This window comes from Gossypium arboreum, chromosome 4 (assembly GCF_025698485.1).
Source record: "Gossypium arboreum isolate Shixiya-1 chromosome 4, ASM2569848v2, whole genome shotgun sequence".
Lineage (NCBI taxonomy): Eukaryota > Viridiplantae > Streptophyta > Magnoliopsida > Malvales > Malvaceae > Gossypium > Gossypium arboreum.
In genome coordinates this window covers 93,527,647-93,548,509 of record NC_069073.1, presented here as the reverse complement: position 1 = coordinate 93,548,509, position 20,863 = coordinate 93,527,647, and the positions used below count along the sequence as shown (strand labels likewise).

The 20,863-nt window shown below is 35.4% G+C and overlaps 1 non-coding gene across 1 annotated transcript; it reads right to left on the bottom strand.

Annotated features, from left to right (window-relative positions):
* Nucleotides 1-1,735: 1,735 nt before the first annotated feature.
* On the bottom strand, nt 1,736-1,842 carry LOC128292536 (small nucleolar RNA R71). The gene has a single exon (XR_008282521.1). It is a non-coding gene; the product is annotated as a small nucleolar RNA R71 (small nucleolar RNA).
* Nucleotides 1,843-20,863: the final 19,021 nt, after the last annotated feature.

The window sequence follows — 20,863 nt, the reverse complement described above, 5'->3', positions numbered from 1 at the left end:
AAGTTAAGTCCAATTCGGAAAAGGCCACTTTGGAGGGTTTCTAGGCATCCTAAAGCCTATAAATACGCACTAGAGGAGGAGAAAAGGGGGAGATGGAAAATAAGGGTAAGGAATTACCCTAAGGAAACCGATTGATCCATCTCAGAAGCCGGATTCATCATCAAGACTGAAGATCTCTCCTCAATTCCCCTTCAGGAGTTTTGGGTTTTCTTTATGTTTTGTATTCTTTATTCTTCTGAGATGTTTTCTTATTTAGTTATGAACTAAATCCCCTAAATACCTAAGGGGAATGAAACCTAAGACGAATCTTGTTATTATTTTCTGAATCGTATGATAAATATTTAACTTGTTCTTAATTATGTATTCTTAATTCTTGTTTTGATATCCCAGGATACTGATTTAAGACACGCTCTTTTTCAGACGAGGAATAGACCCTATATAAGAGTACATTTGCCATAATTAAGCACAGTTGATTGCGCGCCTAGAAATAGGGTGACAAGATTTTACCGGATTAGGGTGAAACTTAATAAGAGGATCCATAATCGAGTTAATACAACCCTAAAGTGTTAATTAGAGAAAAGTCTCGATTATTCAATCTAGGGATTAGACGTTATTAGTCTTGAATAGGGATAATAACATAACTTAGGGATCTCTACGGAACAAGTTGAATGAATAAATCATCCGATTCGGAGCCAGAATAACAAGTACATTCTAGGTGGATTTTTCCTTAGGTATTGTCTCAAGTCAATCGATTTTCCCAAAAGCAATTCCCCAATTCTTTTCTCTGTGCATTCTTAGTTTAAATAATTAGTTAATTAAAACAAACCCTTTTTTTCTTAGGCTAGATAATAAAAAGATAGTTATTACTAGTACTTTTGGTTCCCTTGGGTACGATATCCTGGTCTTGCCATTACTATACTATTGTTCGATAGGTGCGCTTGCCTTTTCGTCGTGATAATAGTTAGTCTAAGTTTGATCTTCATTATAAATATTTATTACTTATTACGAATCACGCGATCAAGTTTTGGCGCTGTTACTGGGGAGCTGAAATATTAGGAACACTAAATTTTTATTCTTTAGCCATTTATTTTTCTTGCAATTTTATTTTATTTTATTATTTATTAATTTATTTTTTTCTCTCTCTTGGCAGGTTTTTATAGTTTATGACTAGAAGAAACCCGTCAGGACCATTACTCTTTGACAAAGAAATCGATCACACAATTCGCAAAAAGCAAAGAGAAATAAGAAGTAGTTTATGATACACGGAGAATGAGCAAGAAGACGATACTCAAACCCCAACCGAAGAGATGGCCGAAAATCCAGGCGATCAACTGCCTCCTGCAATTGCAGCTAATCAAAATCCTACTCCACGTACTATGTATGATTATGCTAAACCTTCTTTAACAGGAACCGAGTCTAGTATAGTTAGACACGCTATTCTTGCGAATAATTTGAACTAAAACCTAACACAATTCGGATGATCTGACGGTTTGTTCAGTTTGATGGTTTGCAGGATGAGGATCCCAACACGCACTTGGCGAATTTTCTTGAATTTTGCGATACATTCAAAATCAATGGCGTTTTTGATGATGCCATTCATCTTCGGTTATTTCCCCTTTCACTGAGAAACAAAGCTAAACAGTGGTTGAACTCCTTACCATGAGGGTCTATCACTACTTGGGAACAAATGATCGAGAAATTTTTACTAAAATATTTTCTGCCGGCTAAAATGGCTAAATTGTGTAATGATATCTCTTATTTTGTGTAGATGGGTTTAGAAACACTCTATGGTGCATGGGAGAAATACAAGGACTTACTGAGAAGGTGCCCTCACCATGGGTTACCGCTTTGGCTGCAAGTTCAAACGTTCTACAAAATCCCTCGACAAGACAAATGATTGACGCGGCTGCTGGCGGAACCATCAACAATAAAACACCGGAAGATGCCTATGAATTTATAGAGGAGATGTCACTGAACAACTATCAATGGCAAGTTATGAGGACAAAGCCAACGAAAATAGCCGGCGTCTATAACATCGATTCAGTCACCATGCTCTCTAATCAGGTAGAACTTCTCAATAAAAAGATTGATAGTTTTTTTGGTTCTACGCAGGTACATCCAGTAATGAGGTGTAACTCAAGCGGAAGAGGTGTACGTACAGAATACCAATCCTTCAATCCTACAACTGAAGAAGAACAAGTCAACTATATGGGTAACAATAACTTTAGATCTCAAAATAACCCATACAGTAATACTTATAATGTAGGTTGGAGGAACCACCCCAATTTTTCCTGGGGAGGTCAAGGAAATCCAAAGCCACAAAATCCTCAGGGTTTTCAACAACCACCTTATCAACAGGAGGAAAAACCAAACCTTGAAGAGATACTTTCTAAATTCATCTCGGTGTCAGAAATCCTTTTCCAAAATACTGAGACAGCACTTAAGAATCAACAAGTATCGATCTAAGGACTCAAAACTCAGATAAGCCAGCTGTCTAAGCTAATCTTGGAAAGACCACCAGAAAATTTATTTAGTAATACCAAATCCGGAGAGCATGTCAAAGCAGTTACACTAAGGAGTGGGAAAGTGTTAGCGGAATCTGAAAAAAAAGTTAGCACAAGAAGCCGTGGAAAGTGAAAGAAGGGAAGAAAAACCCGAAAATAGTGACAAACCAGTACCGGAAGAATATTCACCACTGGTTCCATATCCAGCAAAATTAAAAAGAGATCGCATTGATGTACAATTCGGTAAGTTTCTTGAACTTTTTAAGCAATTACATATCAACTTACCTTTTGTTGAAGCTATCTCGCAGATGCCTACATACGTAAAATTTTTAAAGGAGCTTTTAACAAATAAAAGGAAGTTTGAGGACTTATCTACAGTAGAACTCAACAAGGAATGCTCCGCCATACTCCAAAATAAGCTCCCAACTAAACTAAAATATCCAGGAAGTTTTACTATCCCTTGCTTAATTGGTAATCTGAATATTGAAAAAGCACTAGCTGATTTAGGCGCTAATATTAATTTGATGCCCTATAAAATGTTCAAACAACTTGGTCTTGGGGAACCTAAACCCAATAGGATCAGTATTCAATTAGCCGATAGATCTGTTAAATATCCCAGGGGTATTATAGAAGATGTACTCGTAAAAGTTGATAAATTTATATTCCCTGTTGATTTTGTTGTGCCTGATATGGATAAAGATGTGGAAGTACCCTTAATTTTAGGGCACCCATTCCTAGCCACTGCTAGAGCCGTGATTGACGTGGGTGACGGTAAGTTGGTACTTAGAGTAGGTGACGAGGAACTGATCTTTAAAATTTATGATGCTATGAGATTCTCTAGGGAACAAGATGATTCATGTTATTTCATTGACTCTATTGATCATATTACTCAAGACTCTTTTCAAGAAATTGCACAAGAGGAGACGACAGAACCGTGTCCAGCTCAAGACGAGGAGATAGGTGAGGAACCTAATAACCATCCATCAAGACAAGTAGAATACGAGGGTATTAAGATCAATGATGAACTTAAGCAAAAACCCTCGATTGAAGAGCCTCCCAAACTGGAACTTAAACAATTACCAAACCATTTAGAATATGCATTCCTTGAAAATAATTCTACATTACCAGTTATTATTGCTTCTAATTTGTAACCCAAGGAGAAAGAGGAATTAATCCAAGTATTAAAAGAACATAAGAAGGCCATAGCATGGAAAATTTCTGACATCAAAGGAATCAGTCCTTCTTTTTGCACCCACAAAATTTTAATGGAAGATGAATACAAACCATATGTGCAAGCTCAAAGACGTCTGAACCCCAACATGAAGGAAGTTTTAAAAGCCGAGGTGATTAAACTTCTAGATGCTGGAATTATTTATCCTATTTCAGATAGTTATTAGGTAAGTCCAGTGCAGGTTGTCCCCAAGAAAGGAGGCATGACGGTTGTGACCAACGAGAAGAATGAACTAATCCCAACAAGAACGGTTACAGGATGGAGAGTTTGCATAGACTACAGGAAACTAAATGACGCCACAAGAAAAGATCACTTTCCCTTGCCATTCATTGACCAAATGTTAGAAAGATTATCCGGACACATGTATTACTGCTTCCTAAACGAACTCTCTGGTTACTTCCAAATTCCAATAGCTCCTGAAGATCAAGAAAAGACGACATTCACATGCCCATATGTTACATTCGCTTATCGTAGAATGCCTTTTGGATTATGTAAATCCCCTGCTACTTTTCAGCTCTGTATGATAGCTATATTTGACGAACTCGTGGAAGATATCATGGAAGTCTTCATGGATGATTTTTCAGTATTCGGTAACTCTTTCCTTCTCTGCCTTAAAAATTTAAAACGAGTTTAAATAAGATGTGAAGTGTAACACCCTTATAACTCGTATCCGTCACCGAAGTGGGTTATGAAGAGTTACCAATCCAAAACACTACATTCGTACCTTCACATTTACATAAGTTCATTAGCAATTATACGCATAGCCAAACATAATCAAAGATCGAAATTCAGACTTATACCAACATTCAAAAATTTCCATATTCACATGGCTTATATACAACAACATCTCAAAATATCATTCACTTAGTCTATTCTATACATGCCATACTAGCTCCAACACATAGCGGTACCAAAATGATAGATAGTGTGACGAGTTCTTGACGATCCTTTCCGAAGCGGTGGTGAGTCAACAATCTATAAAACAGGAAGCGTAACAAACGGAGTAAGCTTTCATAAGCTTAGTAAGTTTTAAGCAATGCAAACAAATAAACACAAATATACTTCGATTATTCAATTTCTCAAGAGGCCATTTTCTAGGTATATTGCCATTTGGCCGAACATACACAAGCACATAATGCACATTCAGAATTCTGATAACACTTAATCTGAATTCATATAACATAAATAAATCAAATACTTTCACATACTTTCACACCTTGACCGAATGTATCATGATCGTAGGTATAGTTATAACATTTATTCACATATGTATCACATTATACACTTATGATTCAATTCAAATCAAACTCACATATGAGTACATAATGCGTACCTGGCCCACTTAACGTATTGAATGTATTCATTTGACAATCTAACACGAGGTACCTTAGTCTTAAACTTTCATCAAATCACCAATATTTAGCCTACTAGGTTTTAAAAACCCGAATTCATTCACCGGCATTTCACCTGCTAGGCTCGAGGCCCGATATCCTTTCACCGGCATTATAGCCTGCTAGGCTCGAAAGCCCGAATAGTATCTCACCGGCATTGTAGCCTGCTAGGCTCAAAGGCCCGAATAGTATCTCACCGGCATTATAGCCTGCTAGGCTCAAAGGCCCGAATAGTATCGTACGATAATCAAATCAATAAGTTCCTTTTAACATAATCATATCAATTAGGTACTAGCATTATTCGAACATATATAATTGTACATCTTAAACACTTTTCTTTCATCTCATTTTCACACTTAACATTTGATAGCTTATGCATAACATTTCACTCACATTCATTTCCAACTTATCATTCGATTATAAAAGAACATTGCATATTTACCAACATGTTATACTAGCCGTTAGGCCATATAAGCATGATACAACACACCATCATTTCATCTTTAACATTCGGCTAAATCCCTACCTCACAAGGAATGCCTAATTCACGTAATATATCAGATTATAATCTATTGTTATTTATGTTGGATTACTTAAAACTTACCTCGAATATTTTCGAACAGTCTCGGATCGGCTATTCAATTAAACTACTTTCTCTTTTCCCTTATCTGCATTTGCCCCTCTATGCTCTTGAGCTTAAATTCAACAATTTTAAACTAGTCATTATTCGACTATTTAAGCATTACTTTCAAAATATAATATATATATTCGACTTTCACACATACAGATCATAGTCAGTTTATAAGAAATCAATAAGCAACTCATTAACAAATTTTTATCAATGTTTACTGCATAATCACAAATTCACTATAAGATGTCTTCCTGAGCAACAGTCACTAAATTATTTATAACTGGAGGTACGAAACTCCAAATCAATTGCTGTAAAATTTCCCTAAAAATAGACTCAAACATATTTTATCCATAAAATTTTCAAAATTTTTGGTTTGGCCAATAAATACCAGATTTTTCTTAAAGTTTGCCCTGTTTTACTGTTTGACTAATCTGACCACTCTTCACTACGAATCAAATTTATCATTGTACAGAATTCAAAATATGTTCCCGTTTATTTAATTTGAAACTAGACTCATTAAGGAGTCTAAGCATATAAATTTTATCTTATGACCATTTTTGTACAATTTATAATGATTTTATAAAAACCGAACAGGGGATCTAGAAGTCATTTTGACTCTGTCCCACATCACTTGAAATATCTCATTATCGGCAATTCTTTTGCTTTCACAGTTTCTTTTATAAGAAACTAGACTCATTAAGCTTTAATTACATAATTTATTCAGCTTCTAACTCAACTCCCACAATTTATGGTGATTTTCCAAAATCACGTTACTGCTGCTGTCCCAAGCAGATTTATTACCAATTTACTCTTTCTCAACTATTTGCATTCATATTATTTAAACATGTATATCACCAATCAATTTCATCACATATCTATAATTTCACTTAAGCAAAATCTCAATACAATACATCATGCTCAAATCATTATTCAAGTTCAAATTCGGCTAACACACATATAAATACTAGCAGCTAAATATTAACATTGCATTTCACCATAATAGCCAATTGCCATTAAACAATTAAGCCATAATTATTCAATTTTACCAAGCTTCAACTTAATTTATAACTATCTAAATCATTTAAAACATTCAACATCAAAATTTCTTTGCATTTCATACTATAGTCAAATGTATAGCTCATCAAAAAGATATTTATTCATGTTCCCTTAACACATATTGGTCAACTAGTTCATGCATTATACTTTGGCACATTTGGTCATTAAAGCAATAACCTATTTAACATTCAAGCATTTTATACTAACATTTCTCCCAAGGCCGAATTCATATACAACCTTTAATACTCATTCAAAGTTTATATTTTTCATAACCTATATACACAACATTAACCTAATATCAATTTACTAAGCTTTTTAAAAAAATTTCTTCAACTATCCACACATTCGGCAATGACAAAGAAAATGTAACAAATCTTAAATTCAACTTATAACAATGTATAACTCATCCAAAGCATCCACTCCATTTCATCATTTTAAAGTACAAACATTACTCAATATTATCCAAGTTCACATTCGGCCATAGTACACACAACATGTTAGCCGATTTTCCCACTTAGCATCTAATGCACATATATGCTCATTTGTTTGGCTCAACTTCACCTATCTACCATTATTCATCAAAAGAACATGAAACAACAACCATTTCCTTCATTTCAATTCATGATCGAATGCTCACAACACAACCAAAAACCAAAATATACTTCATGGGTTAAGGTAGAATCAAGAAAGGAACTCATAAACATCAAGATAGAAGCAAACTACCATGAGCTTACCTTGGATTTTTCTTCCCCAAGTGACCGAACATTCAAGAGTTTCCCTTCCCCTATTTGTTTTCTTAAGTTCGGCTATGAAGAACAAAAATGGTCAAGCTTTGTCCTTTTCATCATTTTGTTATTTTAAAGCCATTAAATCTCATGTGCTAATTTAAAATGCATATTCCATTTATTCCCATCATGATGGCTGGCCACTACACCTTAAGGTGGGAATTTTGACATGCAAATCCACCTATTTCATACTATAAGTTATTCGGCCACTACAAATTAGCCTATAGCATTTTCAAAAATTTTCACATAAGTCCTATTTAATAATTTCACATACAATTGACAAGATCAAAGCATGAAATTTTCACACATGCACTTTCACATATAATAAACACAGAATATAACATCTAATTATTTTTGTGACTCGGTTTTGTGGTCCCGAAACCACTTTTCGACTAGGGCCAAATTAGGGCTGTCACATGAAGAAACAAATCTTATGCGTAACTGGGAGAAATGCCATTTCATGGTTCAAGAAGGTATTGTACTAAGGCATAAAATTTCTAGTAAAGGGATTGAGGTGGATAAATCTAAAGTAGAAACAATCAAGAAATTACCACCTCTTAGTTCAGTTAAGGCTATTAGAAGCTTTTTAGGACATGCTGGTTTTTATAGAAGATTCATTAAGGATTTTTCTAAAATAGCTAAGCCTTTAACTAAATTGCTAGAAAAAGATATACCTTTTTACTTCGATCAGGAAAGTTTAGAAGCATTTAATACTTTAAAGGATAAATTAATTAATGCTCCAATTATAATTGCACCTGATTGGAACTTGCCATTTGAACTAATGTGTGATGCGAGTGATTTTGCAGAAGGTGCAGTACTGGGACAACGAAGAGACAAGCATTTTCAACCTATCTATTACGCCAGCAAAACCTTGACGGCTGCATAAGAAAACTATACTACCACAGAAAAAGAGTTGCTAGTGGTGGTTTTTGCTTTTGATAAATTTTGATCATATCTCATATTGTCTAAAGTTGTTGTTTACACTGACCATTCCGTCCTTTGCTATCTTTTAACTAAAACCGATGCAAAACCGCGACTCATCCGATGGATTCTCCTTTTGCAGGAATTTGACTTGGAAATTCAGGACAAGAAAGGGGCTAAAAATCTAGCGGCTGATCATCTGTCCAGGCTCGAGAAAACCAATACCAGAGAACTAGATGATGTGGAAATAAATAATTTGTTCCCTGAAGAACAATTTTTCGCTATATCTGACTCAGAGGTACCTTGGTTTGCAGACATCGCGAATTTTTTAGCTGCTAACATTATCCCAAAAGGGTTAACATACCAGCAAAAGAAGTGATTCTTTAATAATGTAAAAAACTACTTTTGGGACGATCCATTTTTGTTTCACAGATGTGCAGATCAAGTCATCAGAAGATGTGTTACAGGATCAGAAATATCAAAAATATTGGAACACTGCCACTCAGGGCCAACCGGAGGACACTATAGTGGAACAAAGACCTCACACAAAATACTTGAATCAGGTTTTTATTGGCCTTCGTTATTCAAAGACGCTATCAGGTATGTTACTTTATGTGACAAATTCCAATGGACAGGTAACATATCTAAATGTGATGAAATGCCTCAAAACTATATGCTTTCTTGTGAAGTATTTGACGTGTGGGGTATCGATTTCATGGGCCCATTCCCCATTTCATTTGGAAATAAATATATCTTAGTAGCAGTTGACTACATGTCCAAATGGGTAGAAGCTCAAGCTCTACCTACTAATGATGCTAGAGTGGTCGTACGTTTCCTTAAAAAACTCTTTTCGAGATTCGGAACACCTAGAGCAATTATCAGCGACAGGGGCACTCATTTTTGTAATACCCAATTTGAAAAAACCCTTAAGAAATACGGAGTTCATCATAGAACGGCCACCCCATACCATCCCTAAACTAATGGACAAGCTGAAGTAGCAAACCGAGAACTCAAACGGATCCTTGAAAAAACGGTAGAATCAAACAGAAAAGACTGGGCAACAAAAATAGACAACGCCTTATGGGCTTACAGAACTGCTTTTAAGACTCCTATAGAGACATCACCTTACAAACTTGTTTAAGGCAAAAGTTGTCATCTCCCATTTGAACTAGAGCATAAAGCTTTTTGGGCTATTAAATTTCTAAACCTTGATCCCCAACTTGCAGGAAAAAATAGGTTGATGTAGCTGAATGAACTAGATGAATGGCGAGCCAATGCATACGAAAATTCGCGCCTATACAAGAAAGCAACAAAGTGGCGCCATGATGTTCGTTTAAAGCAACGGAAACAATTTGAAGTTGGAGATCTTATCTTACTATACAACTCAAGACTCAAATTGTTTCCCGGGAAACTAAAATCACGATGGTCAGGACCTTTCGTAATTCAATCTGTTCATCCATATGGCACGATAGAGGTAAGTCACCCATCATATGGTACTTTCAAAGTAAACGGACAACATCGCAAACTTTATAATGGTAAGGATTTTAAAGTCGATGGAGAGGAGTTACGACTCCACAAACCGCCCTGAGTATACTAACAAGGTAACAGTCGAGCTTAGACTATAAACAAGCACTTCTTGGGAGGCAACCCGAGTACTAACCATTTTAAATTATTTTAAATTCAAATTTTAAACATTTAGGTCACTAACAGAGTATTTGAAGCACAAGTTCCCAGCACCACACGGCCTGTAACACGGCCGTGCTTAAGGCTGTGTGTACCAACACGGAGGGAAACATGGCCGTGTGATACGGCCGTATGAAAATAGGGTAAATGATTTCCCCAAAACATGAAATATGATAAATCCCCGCGGCCGTGCGACATGGCCGTGGGTGAATTTGATACACACACGGGTGTGGGAATAGAAACCCACGGACGTGTCAGGAACAAGGCTCGATTCTGTTTCTTCGACACGGGCGTGAGACATGCCCTTCCGTTAAGCCGTGGACAACAATACATGAGCATGGTACCTTAACATGGGCGGGGGAGAAGCGAACACAGCTAGGCACGGCCGTGCCATATGGCCGTGTACCACACACGCCCAAGAAACACTGGCGTAGGATAGTAACCAAGCACGAACTAAAATTGCAAAATTCGAAACACACGGGCTCAACCTCATAAGGACACGAGCGTGGCCCTAGGCCGTGTGGCCCTCCCCTATATAAGCAAACTACTGTTCATTCTCCTCTTCCTTTCCAAAGCCCTAGCCGAAATCTCCCCTTCTCCATTCCTTGATCCCTATTCTCAGCCACCACCACCTTCTCGTCCAGTTCATGTGGCAACTTTATATGCTAACATCTCTGAGCACCTCACCCGATTTGAGCTTCAGTGTTTTCAACAATTTGACAACATTGATGCTACTCTACAGCAGAGTTGTCAGCACCTTCCCATCTCATCGCCATCCCCTCCGCGAACCATCCAGCGATGAAGATGTTTAGAAATATTTATTTATTATTTCTGTTTTTACTTATTATTGAAACTATTTCTATTATTTTTATTAGATTTTAGAATTTTATTTTTATTCTTTATTTGATTATTTCTTTTGAATCCTTATACTTCCTAATATCTCCTAAAAGTTCTGATTTTATCACGCTTATACGTAACTCCTAAGTTCATCATCACATAGGAACTACAACTCCACCGGGAAAGGTTCTCCACGACTGCCATGTCCCGCTTCGACCACGACCATAGCTACCACTAGATATAATATTCTTTTGGCGCAAGACTTATGGCCTAATGAACCTCTACGACTGTCGGAGTACCTTCCTCCACTCTCAAACCGATCACTCTCCAAAACTCTAAGTTCGAGGAATTCATCATACAAGAAGTTTCACTTCTCTTCCTATCTTATTTTTATTCTCTAACATCTCTCTTTGTACATTGAGGGCAATGTACATCTTAAGTGTGGGGGGTATTTATTTCATTATCAGAAAAAATTCCCTAAATAATCACCTTGTTCTCATGAAAAACTCTCATATCATATTTAGGATAAATTTAATTTATTTATGATTTTGATTGATATATCTTGAATTAAAACATAGGGATTTATGCATTGGTTATTTAAACTTTAAGACATTAGAGAATCAAGCATGATAAGTTGATTTTTAAGAAATTAAAATCATAGGTATTACTTTGAATTAGAATTCACAAAGTCTAAACATCAAAAAGCCATAATTTTTGTGAGATTTTTGAGCCTTTTGAGCATCTACTCATCCTTTCATGCTCACTTTTATTATTGCTTTGAGTGCGTCAGTATTGAACTGTTATACTAGAACTTGCTTGATTATGCATGTCGAGACCACACCATTTGATTTGATATATCAAAATAATTAAGGCACTTAGGATTAACCCACTCATGCCACGAAAAGCCTACCTCCACGATTAACCCTTAGTAAATCCCCCTTGAGCCTAACAAGCCATTCCTTGTATTACCCTTAATATTAACCATTAACCCATTATTGTTGAAATCCCCTAAATTAATTTGATCCCTATTTTTGTCGAGATCTGAGTAGGAAAAGTTGCTTAGCTATGTTTTTATTCTTTATTTAACTTGTTCTTAAAAAAAAACTATGTATACATATTAGTAATTCCATATTTTGAGAAGAAGCTCTGTTGTACGCAAGCGAAGGTTAACTCTTTTTCTAGTTAGGCAATTTTTCAATTCAATCTCGATTCTAACCCTTTCTTTCAGCTTGTGACCACACCCCCTAACCAAACCTCATTACAACCCTCTAAAGACCTTTTGATTGATGTATCATCTTAAATTATAGTGGTGGAGATTTGATTTTCATGGAAGCATATGGTAATGACTTTTCATTATTGACTATTGAGTGCTTCATTTATTATCCTTAAACACCTCGAGTGATTTGAGTGAATCTGTAGTGAGGATGTGAAACTTTATGATATTCTGAATCAAAGGTAATTACTTAGATGAGGGGAGACACACATATTTGCATGAATAAAATACTCAACTTGGAATGTTTGAAACTTTTATGTTCTTTTAGTTAAATTCTCAATGTATGATTACCTATGGATTAATTTGAGATATTATTGATAGAAATTATAAGTTGAGAAGGATTTATTCTGATTATGAGTTGAGAATTTTTCTTGAGGACAAGCAAATGCTTAAGTGTGGGGGTATTTGATAAACTGTAAATTATACATATTTTTACCCCATGTTTAATGCATTTTATAGATGATTTCTCATTAGAATTGGTGAATTTGATGCTCCTAATGCTTTAATTTCATGTTTTGTACTCAGGAGAGCACCAAGAGCCAAAAATGAGCCAAAAAGGGACAAAACGAACCAAATCGAGAAGATGACACGGCCTAAGCCTTGCCACACGGGCAGTTCACACGCCCGTGTCTTTCGAGGGTGTCAACCAAGGCTTTCATGATTCACACGGCTTAGCCATTGACCCACACGGCCATGTGCAATTTAACGGATCGAACATGGCCTGGCAATCACGTCACACAGCCGTGTCACATGGGCGTGTCCCTGCCGAGCCCAAGTTAAGTCCAATTCGGAAAAGGCCACTTTGGAGGGTTTCTAGGCATTACAAAGCCTATAAATACGCACTAGAGGAGGAGAAAAGGGGGAGACGGAGAAGAGGGGTAAGGAATTACCCTAAGGAAACCGATTGATCCATCTCAGAAGCCGGATTCATCATCAAGACTAAAGATCTCCCCTCAATTCTCCTTCAAGAGTTTTGGGTTTTCTTTATGTTTTGTATTCTTTATTCTTCTGAGATGTTTTCCTATTTAGTTATGAACTAAATCCCCTAAATACCTAAGGGGAATGGAACCTAAGACGAATCTTGTTATTATTTTTTGAATCGTATGGTAAATATTTAACTTGTTCTTAATCATGTGTTCTTAATTCTTGTTTTGATATCCCAGGATACTGATTCAAGACACGCTCTTATTCAGACGAGGAATAGACCCTGTCTAAGAGTATATTTGCCATAATTAAGCAGAGTTGATTGCGTGCCTAGAAATAGGGTGACAAGATTTTGCCAGATTAGGGTGAAACTTAATAAGGGGATCCATAGATCGAGTTAATGCAACCTTAGAGTGTTAATTAGAGAAAAGTCTCAATTATTCAATCTAGGGATTAGACGTTATTAGTCTTGAATAGGGATAATAACATAACTTAGGGATCTCTACGGAACAAGTTGAATGAATAAATCGTCCGATTCGGAGCCAGAATAACAAGTACATTCTAGGTGGATTTTTCCTTAGGTATTGTCTCAAGTCAATCGATTTTCCCAAAAGCAATTCCCCAATTCTTTTCTCTGTGCATTCTTAGTTTAAATAATTAGTTAATTAAAACAAACCCTTTTATTCTTAGGCTAGATAATAAAAAGATAGTTATTACTAGTACTTTTGGTTCCCTTGGGTACGATATCCCGGTCTTGCCATTACTACACTATTGTTCGATAGGTGCGCTTGCCTTTTCGTCGTGATAATAGTTACTCTAGGTTTGATCTTCATTATAAATATTTATTACTTGTTACGAATCACGCGATCACATCTTTCAGTAGAGATACTGCATATTTCAAACATTCAGCAGTTGTATAAGATAATTCATCAGAAACCCGGATGGCATTTTCCATCCAAAATTCAGCCCTTTCTGGATCATCATCTGCGGTAGCTCTAAATTATTTTGCCCCATGCTTACACATTTTATCATCTACGGGGTTTGTTCTTAAACATTCAGTAAACCATTCATTCATCAATTGAAAGAAGGTCTATTTTTCCTCATCACTTTGGCCCTTAGGTACAGGCCTTTCACTACTAGATGCAGATGCAACTCTTTGAACTGAAGCTAAAGCATCGCTTCCAGCTTCCTTAGATTCAACTTTAGCTTGGTTGGATGACATTACTATATGAAAAACACATCTAAAATGATCAGGAGACATCACACTATTACAAATTATATAATGGCATGTATAGCTAAACTCGTGTTTGCTACGTTAAATCCATGAATCGGCTAAACCGTAGTTTTGATACCGCTAAATGTAACACCCCTAACCCGTGTACATCGCCGAAACAAGGTTATGGAGTATTACCAAAACTTTTAGAACATTTTCAGAAAATTTATAAGAATTACTATTCACTTGCCAAAATTATTCGTAACGTCCTTTAAATGATCTTTGGAGGTCCTATATAAGCTTTAGAATCGAATCGGGACTTAATCGGGAACGCTAAAAATTTTTCATGAAATTTCAAAATTTTTTCCAAGTTACAAGGCTCACACGCTTGTGTAGTCCAAGGGACTCGCCCATGTGACCTTAGGACACGCCCGTGCCACAGGCCATGTTCGACCCCGTATAACTCTCTAACTTGTGCCACACGGCCAGCCACACAGCCGGCCACATGCCTGTGTGAGTAGGCTGTGTGATCAATATATTTTTCAAAAATTAGGTGCAGGTTTTACATGGCTAAGACACACGCCCGTGTTCTAGGCCATGTAGCACACACGGCTGAGACACACGCCTATGTTTCTGACCGTGTACTCAATTCTGAGCATTCTGTTTCTCAAATTTAAGGTGCAGGGGACACACAACCTAACCACATGCCCATGTACCAGGCCGTATGTCACACACAGCCTAGACACATGCCCGTATGTCTACCCGTGTGGACGAAATAAAGCCATTTCTAGCTTCACTTCTCACCCAAAATCACACCAATGATCTGCACCTAAACTCACATCCAAATACCAACCATTTCAAGCATTCAAATTAAGCAAACTCTATCATTCAACATGGCATATCATTACATGCATACATGTTTATAATCTTACCTTGGTATATTCCATATGTTAGGCATAATTTATCAACCATTTAACATATATGTAGCTACCATAGTATGCCATTACAATTATATCAAAAACAACCATTACTAGCCATTCCAATGGCTAGATTACAAACCATATATTTAAGCTATTTATGGCCAAGTTAGCCTATACATGCCATTATCCCAAAATGATTTTACTATATATATACCTAAAATAAGCTAGTGGATAGTGTGATGATGCTCCAATGATCTCCAATCTTTGCGAGCTTCCGAGCACTATAAAACAGGGAAATAAAATCTAGTAAGCATTACATGCTTAGTAAGTTCGTATAGCGAAAACTAAACTTACCAATCCTATTTATTAAATCTAATCAACTTGGAAAAATTGCCTAAACACATACATTCAATCAAACATGTTAGTCACAAAATTTCCATATACATCAAGTAAACATAGATAAGCTCATCATGAAATATTCTTTCAAGACATTATCATTTCATCTCATAATTCTCTCATCATGCCAAGAGTTTTGTCCGTTGAATTTGAAATTTCGATGGATACTCAAGTAGTACACTCAAGGTGTACAATTTAATAACCCGTCAATTCTTATTCAAGAGTACCTATTAGGGTATTTAATCAAAGAACACACTCTCGAGCCACATATCGTATTACAGGATTACCAGTCTAGGCTAAATCCTAGTTGTAACATATGCTCGAGAGGGATTATACCAGGATTACCCATCCGGGATAAATCCTTTTTATAACGAGGTCAATAAAGTTACTTGCCCGAGCTAAATCCCGTCAGCAACAAATGCAGGACCTCATTTATTTCGGGAAAGCACACATTTTCATCGGAATTCAATATTCAAACGGAATTTAACCCATTTTTCACCATTTCAAACATGTATTCAATTCTTCATTATAACCATCAAAAAGTTCACATCAATATAAGTCATATTCCATACAAACACAACATTTAATTTAACATATTTACATGCTCGATTAAGTTACACGAACTTATCTCGACACTTGTTCGCGTAAATAATCTACTAACCTGAAACTTTTTCTTTTCCTCGGTCTAACCTCAAATTTCTGTTGTCTGAATCTATATAAATAACTTTAATCATCAATTTCACACATTTCATATTCATTTGGACTCAATTTACATCCTAGGCAAAATTACCATTTTGGCTCCAACTCTTCCATAAATTCCAATTTTGTCCCTAGGCTCGGAAAATGAAATTCATGCAATTTATTCCCTATTCCAAGCCTAACCGAAATTTCAACATAAAATTTATAGCACATATTTTCTATAAATTTCATAATTTTTCATCAATTTTCACAACTTTACATTTTAGTTCCTAAATCATGTTTTCATCAAAAAACACTTTGTAAAAGTTGTTTATTTATCAACAACCTTTCATGTTGTACCATAAACTTTAAATTTTCAGCATATTCATCAATGTCCTAATTTCCATACCTTAATAACTTGTCAAATTGATCCTCCAAATAGATAGATTAAGCTATCCCGGTTTCAAACATATCAAAATTACTAAAAACGGGACAAGAAAACTTACCCAATTAAGCCATGAAAGTTTCTTATCTCTCTCCTAGGGTTTCCATAGAATTTTAGGGAAGATGATGAGAAAAAGAAGATGATATCTTTTATCATCTTTTTAATTAATTAAACATTTTTCAATTTTCAATTTAGTCCTTGCCCTTTTTCTAATTTTCCATGGATGAGTCACTAAAATATCTATATACTTTTCTTTAGTGGTCTAATTTCCATGTAAGGACCCCAAGTTTTGAATTCCATAGCTATTTAATCCTTCTAGCTACTAGAATTCAACTTTTGCATTTAATGTGATTTAGTCCATCCCATAATTAAGCACTTAATCGATAAAATTTTATTATCAGAATTTTCACATGACATTTCTAACATATTACGGACCACGTAAGAAAATTAAAATAAATTTTATTTTTGACTCAGATTTGTAGTCCCGAAACCACTATTCCGATTTCATTAAAATTGGGCTGTTACACATGCAGGATCTCAAGCCATCGGTACGGTAATTATCACCGGTACATATTACCTACTAAATGAACATCGGCTTAAGGCCTAATAATTAAACACCGACTCATAGCATGTTATATAAATCACCGGCTCAAAGCCTACTAACTAATCATCAGCTCAAAGCCTACTAACTAATCATCGGCTCAACGCCTACTAACTAATCACCGGCTCAAAGCCTGCTAATCAGTCACAAGCTCAAAGCCTGCTAACTAATCACTAGCTCAAAGCCTGCTAATCAGTAACATACTCACTATATCTATTTATTATTTATTTTCTAATCATACAATAGATAATAACAAAATTAAATCTAAATATAATAAAACATGTAATAGATAAAAGCCATTATAAACATAGAAATAGTAATACAAACTTATAGAGCATTATAGCTAATGATACGCAATGACGATTATTCGACAGCTTTTCCCTTCCCTCGTTTATCAACAGATTGGTCAATTTCTTGATCATGCAAATGAACAAGCCTAGCTGAAACTTCAAGCCTCTCCTTTTATGGAGTTTTCAGTTGAAAGAAAGTAAAAAAAAAAAAAAAGAATATGATAACCTTCGTTTATTTGTTTATGCATTTATTTGATTACTACTTTACCCTCAGTTAATTAACTTAAATTTCATCCTAACCTTGTCCAAAATTGTCCATTAACTATACATATGGTATATTTACCATCTAAGTATATTAATTTACATTTCCATAGCTATTTAACCTATTTAACTAATAAAACTTACTTTTGCAACCTTTACAATTTATTCCTTCTTAATTAATTAACTAAACATTAAAATTTCTTAAACAAATTATAAACATTAAATAAATATTTAAATGCTAACTCACTTGTCATAATCGTGTTCTCGAAACCATTGTTTCCAACACCACTAAAAACGGGCTATTATAGACTTATCATCTAGCTCATGCTTTCATCACATATTCGTTATAAAGGTTCTCTTTTCATAACATAGGTATATCCTCATTCAAGCATCACATGCAGGCATCTTTCATAGAATCAACATCTCACACCTGTCCTTATTTCTCAAATTAATCATTTAGAATAGAAGAGGTGAATATAGAAACATGTGGCCGCAAATACCAATAAGAGTCAGTTTAGAGACTCACCTATTATCCTCAAAGGTAGTTCAAACTCTAGACCTAAGTTTTAAGCTCAATTTGGTTAGTTCAATTTAGACATTTTTCTTATAATTTTTATATTTTTAAAATCCTGATAGTTCAAGCTAACCAACCCATGTTGAAATTTTTGGTACTATTAAAGATTTTGAGTGTTACCATTGTTGGATAGTTGAATTTTTTTGTGGTATTTAGATAGATTTTAAGCTTAGTATAAAAAAGGACTAAATTGTAAAGTCAATTGATGATTTTGTGCTATAGGTACCTTAATGCACAAATTGAGAAAATTTAGGGTGAAATTGAGAAATAGAAAGTCCTATAGGGACTCTAAAAAATTTGACATTAGGTTTGGGGGTTAAATGTGAAAGTTATGCTAGTCTCGATTTTAGGGACTAAATTAAATAATATGCAAAATTTGTATAACTTAACAATTGAATGCGAATTTGGCTATGTATTGTTAATTTATTATATTTTTTTTAATTTTTAGTTAATGACGACTTGAAATCCTCAAAAAAGAAAGGAAAAGACAAGAATGTCGATGTATAGCTTAGAGTTTACGGTTTGTGTTTCTATAATTTGAACTATCTTAATTGTTTCAATTGTTTCATTGCATTGTGTGGTAAGTTCGTAAGGTGAGTTATAATTGATTTAGTGAATTGAAAATTATGTGATTGGAATGGTTATTTGTATTAAGTTTTGAATTGAATAGATTTGAAAATATTAGATATTATTTGAAATGTGAAATTGTGCTAATGTTGTGATTAAACATGTTGTTATATATAGGTGGAAAATGGGATTGGTTGACTGTGATTATGAATTTGAAATGGAGAAATGTTTATAAATGAAATGTGAGAAACAATTACCCTATTAACTATTCAGGCAGGGTCAGGTATAATTGGCATGTCAAAGGATAGGAAGAGTTCAAAGCTTTACGACTACATGTCGGGGAGTGCTGGGCACCCCATTTGTTGGTTATATCGACTAGTGCTAGGCACATTTATTATCGATTTTATCTGCCAGCACATGGCACATTTCATTATTACAAATTTATTCGTCAGGCACTGAGTGCCAACTTGGTGTGTTGGTTGGATCCGTATATTTATTTGAGTTATGTTAATAGGAAAAATAAAAGTGGAAACCGAGATTACAACTTGTGAAATGAATTAAAATAAAGTTGAATGTGAAATTTTGATTGTATGTAATGAATCTTATGATGAAATGATACATTATTGTTGATTTTTCAATGAATTTGAGTTGAAAAGGTGATGATCCATGTTAATGTTTTGATTTGGGTTAGAAATTAAAGATATGAAAATGTGAAAGTAAATGGGAAATTGTGTATATTGTTCATTACATTTAACTTAAGCATTAGTATGTATCATATTATATTTAATATTCGATTATAGAAATATTACTGAGTTTTACTCAGCGTATGATTTGTTTTTCGTGTGTAGGTTAGGTACTTAAAGAATCGATTGTTGATCCAGCATCTAACGACAATCCTGAACTCAAGTGTTGGTGAATTGTTCTTTTTGGTCTTGGAATGTACCTAGGATGTTTTATGCTGATAATGACCAATTGTATCTTGTTAGCCTTTAAAACTATATATAAATATGTAAGTGTGATGGTAATGGTCATTTTGTTGATAACTTGATAGGTTGTTATGGTTTTGTAACACCCTACACCCGAGTCCTATGTCAAAACGGGACAAGAGGCATTACCACACTTAAACACGTTCATTCCAACTTTTTCGAATCATCAAGACTTGATAAATCTTAAAACTTTATATAAAGTCCTTAACATTTGCCTACGATACCTCAAACGTCCATTGGAAACCATTCAGGACCGGCTTGGGTCCTTAACCAACTTTAAAAAAATAACCTTTGAAATAGAGCACACGCCCATGTGGATGGGTGACACGTTCGTGCGGTCATTTAGACATGGCCATGTTAATGGCCCGTGTAACACACACGGCCTAAGCATCAATAGACACGCCCGTATCCTATGCCCGTGTGAATTAAATTCTAAATTCGAACCTACAGGGATTTTCACACGGCCTGACACACGCTCGTGTCTATGGTCTGTGTCCTTCACACGGCCATGACACGCCCGTGTCCTAGCCCGTGTCCAAAAACCTTGGCATTCTGTTTCTGATGTAAGCATCCAATAATGGGCACAAGGCCAAGGCATACGCCCATGGCCATAGGCCATGTCTTCCACACAGCTGAGACACACGGCCGTGTCTTTGCCCGTGTGTTTACTATCATGCATACTGACTTGAAACTTTT